Source organism: Eschrichtius robustus, chromosome 2 (assembly GCF_028021215.1).
Source record: "Eschrichtius robustus isolate mEscRob2 chromosome 2, mEscRob2.pri, whole genome shotgun sequence".
Taxonomy (NCBI): domain Eukaryota; kingdom Metazoa; phylum Chordata; class Mammalia; order Artiodactyla; family Eschrichtiidae; genus Eschrichtius; species Eschrichtius robustus.
In genome coordinates, this window is record NC_090825.1 from 169,684,261 (window position 1) to 169,688,335 (window position 4,075).

Below are 4,075 nucleotides of genomic sequence, written 5' to 3' on the forward strand. Positions count from 1 at the left end.
GAGGGAGGAGATGTGGGGATATATATGTATATGTATAGCTGATTCACTTTGTTATAAAGCAGAAACTAACACACCATTGTAAAGCAATTATACTCCAATAAAGATGTGAAAAAAAAATGGTCCACATCAAAAAATAAATAAATAAAAAAGAAAGAAAGAGAGAAAGAACATCGAGGAGACCAGGGTGGCTGGGGCAGTGAGGGGGGGAAGGGCAGGGAGATGTGGAGGCGGGAGGGCGGATGGAGGGTCCAGGGTTTAAACAGAGAAGGGCCATGATCTGGGAGCAAGTTGATAGATCCACTTAGGTGGAGGAGATCATAGGAAGAACTAGCATTTACTGAGTGCCAACTGTGTGCCAGGCAATGAGCTAAGGGTTTTCTGTTTAATCCCCCCCAGGGATCCTGGAATACCACCCTTCCTATTGTCCCTCACCCCTGGAGGTGGCAGCAGCTTCCTACAAGTGCCAATCCCCAGGCCACCTTATCCTTATCATCATCTCCTGCTAGGGAAAAGCAGCCCTGCTCTGTATTAATTCTCTCTGTCGAAAGGCCTAGAGCGGTTTTCTTTTTTTTCCTGGTTGAACTTTGATGATTTTACAGGTGAGAAAACTGATGCCCAGAGAGGCTGAGTAAGTTGCCCCAAGGCACACAGCCAGCAGATGGCAGAGTCAGAATTTGAACCCAGGCATCCATGCCTCTCTAGGTAGGATGAAGTCTCTGGCTCCAGATTCCACTGCCCTTGACTCATCTCCCTGCCTCTGGCCCCAGGTGCTCTCCCAGCTGGGCTTCATGGCTGTCCACCTCCTCAATCACCTCTGCTTTGGCCACTGCTCCTCTTCCTACATCCCCGCTCATCCTCTGCAACAGCTGTGTGCCCGCTCGCACGTGCTGGGCACCTGTGGTTCTCTGGTGTTGGGCGGGCAGCCCAGCCTCCCGTCGCCAGGTGAAGGATGTCCACTGTGCGGGTTGAGGGGTGTCAGTGCAGACCAAAGGCACGAGCTGAGCATCACGAATGGACACACAGATGCACGCACCTTGGAGAGACGGGGGAAGACAGGCTGAGAAAGATGCCAACCTGGACCATGTACACTGGGTCCAGCAACCAGGGACGCAGGGACAGCCAGACAGGTGTCCAGAGTCCTCACCCTGCTCCTAGGGACGCCAGGCACAGCCCCAGCCATGGGGGTGGAGCACTCATAGTCAAAGTGCATATTTATTGAACCCTCGCTGTTTGCCAGGCCCTGCTCTAAGTCTCTGATAAGTACCAACTCATGTCATCCTCAGAGCAGCCCCGTGACATAGGGATTAGTAGCATCACATTTTACAGAAAAGGAAACCTGAGTCCCAAGAGGCAAAGTCACTCACTCAGAGTCACACAGCAGTACATGGCAGAGGTGGCATGTGAACCCAAGGCATGGTGGTTCCTGTTTTTAACCACCAAGCTGGACCTCCTCTCACAGGATGAGTCAAAGACACTCCCAGCTGCAGGGAAGATAGATGGCCCCACCCAGATTAGGAGATGCAGTGATGACACGGTCCTAGCGATCCCGAGAAACCAAGGCCGGGAGGCAGACGGAGCTGCTGGGGGAAACCTGGGCTCCCCGAGTCAGAGGCAGGACACACGTGCCCCCAGCTGCCCCTCCTGTCCCTCCCCATCCCCCTACCCCCAGTCTCCACACAGCACCATGCCCAGTGTGGCATCTACAGGAACCATAAAGGTTGGCCAAGTCTAGTTGTGTGTGTGTACGTGTGTGTGTGTGCATTTCTCCAGTTGGGGTCTCCTGGGAGTGGGTGGCCCTGTGCTGGAGCGTGGGCATCAGGGGTACTCCTTCCTCAGCTGGGCTCAGGGTCTGCAGTGGACGAGGGCAGCCTGGCTTTGGGCGGCTGGAACCAGGGCCCTAGCAGATGGGCCCGTCTGGCACAGACGCGGGGACATGTGGCGCTGTCAGGGTTGCCTCCAAATGCCCCCCGGAGTGCAGGGCGGGGGCTGGCCAGGCCCCCCTCAGCCTTCTTCCTGCCTCAGGAAGGAAGGCCCCAGGTGAGGGGAGCAGGAGGAGGGGACCCGAGGAAACAGATGGGCCAGTGGGGCGTGGGAGCCTGTGACCTCTGACCTCACAGGCCTGCACAGAGGGGTGGGAACAGGCCAGGCAGGCAGCTCCCAAGGCCCTGCTCCAAGAGCCCTGAAGTGGGGGGTGATCACCAGGGGCCCACAGAGTCGGGGACATACTCTCCCTCCTCCCTCCAGGGTTCTGTGCCAACCCCAAGCAGTGTCCGAGTAGGCAGCTCAGCCCTGGCACCGCGAGCACCCCTCTCTCTGGCAGGCATGAGGCGCCTGCTTTCCCCCCTTTCAGCTGTGCCCACCTCCTGCCAGCCGGGGAGCCAGCTGGGAACCTTGGTGCCAGGGGGGCCCCCGGAGTCCCTGCCCCCTCCCGGGCAATGCCAGCCGGCCCCCACCCCCACCCCCCAGGCCCAGTAATGGGTGGGTAATGAGTGCTGGGGGAGCGGGGGAGGGGCGGGGAATGCAGGTGCCACAGGCGCTGGCACAGGGGCCGATAATCAGGTTTGCCAACGCCATCTGTCACCGCGCGAGCATCTGGGGCTCAAGGTGACCCTGTCACCCTCAGTTACAATTACGAGTTTGGCATCTGTATTAAAGCCCGCCAGCCGGCCAGGCGGGGGGGGGTGCGGAGCTGGGGTGGGCATGGGGGTGCGCGGTGAGCCCCGTCCCGGGGGTCCCGTTCCCAAGGGCTGCATGGCTGCCAAGGCACGGGACTTCTCTGTGCCTGGGAGAGTTCGTGTATGTGTGTGTGTGTGTCTGTGTGTGCGTGTGCCAGCCTCCACAATTCTGTGAGCGAGTGTATCTGCGCGCAGGGCTGGGAGTCATGGGTTTTTGTGTGTTCTGGGCATGGTGGTTGTGTGTCTGAGCTTGGTGGGATGGCCAGGGCTGGGGGGCAGCTCTGAGATCATGTGGGTACACAGATGGGCATGTGCTCATGTGCTGGGAGAGGAGCGTATGGCAGTTCCAGGTGTCTTTGGGTGACGATGTGTGTCCGGGTGAATGCATGATGGTGTGTGTGTGTGTGTGTGTGTGTATGTGATTGTGTATGTGTATCTGAGGGTGTGTGGTGCTGTACACCTGATGGTCACAGGCTGTATGTTTGGGTGTGTGGGTCTGTGTATAAGTCCTGCCGAAGTGTATGTGTGTGTTTGTGAATGAACAGGGGCAGCAGCTGGGAGAGGCTCTGTGTGGTCACTGCAGGGCTCCTCTCCTGCCCCTTCACTTTGTTCCTGTCCTCACCAACCCCTGCTGGCAGGGCTCTAATGTGGGGGACTTGGGGAATGCAGGGAGCTGGCTCTGAGGAGGGCTCTGGGTTCTTGGATCTGGATTCTGGGTTCTTGATTTCTACTTTTTTTTTTTTTTGGCCACGTCACGTGGCCTGTGGGATTTTTAATTCCCTGACCAGGGATCGAACCCGGGCCCTGGCAGTGACAGCGCCAAGTCCTAACCACTGGACTGCCAAGGAATTCCCGCTGGGTCCTTGATTCTAGATTCTGGAGGATAGGATCTAGATTTTTGGATTCTGGATTGTGGGCACTTGGACCTGGATTTTAGATTCTGGGTCCTGAGTTCTTGGATCTGGATTCTAGATCTTGGTATCTGGGATCTAGATTCAGATTCTGGATTCTGAGATCTGGTTTTGGATTCTGGGATTGGGATTCCAGGCTCTGAATTCTGGGTCTGGGTCCTTGCTACTGGACCTTGGCTTCCCGTCTCTGGGTTCTGTGTGTTGACTTTGGCCTGTCCTCTCTGCCCTTCTATTCAGACAGGGCCACTGGGCTGCCCACCATCCCCTGCACACACCCCACCCCCTAACCTGATGGGTGCAGATAACATGCATGGCCACCAGGCGACACCCTTGGTTCAGATTTGGGCCAAGCTGACCTAGCCGTGGAGGAGTTAGGGGACCACCCTAGCCCGGATTGACACAGCTCTTTGAGGGGGACGGGGACAGGGCTTCACCTCCCTCCCCACCCCTCCCAGTGTCAGCTGGTGACTGATGTCTGTCAAACATGGA

The 4,075-nt window shown here is 57.3% G+C and overlaps 1 non-coding gene across 1 annotated transcript; it reads right to left on the reverse strand.

The window, feature by feature from the left end:
* Nucleotides 1–3,451: 3,451 nt before the first annotated feature.
* Nucleotides 3,452–3,523, reverse strand: TRNAD-GUC (transfer RNA aspartic acid (anticodon GUC)). The gene has a single exon. It is a non-coding gene; the product is annotated as a tRNA-Asp (tRNA).
* Between the last annotated feature and the right edge of the window lie 552 nt (nucleotides 3,524–4,075).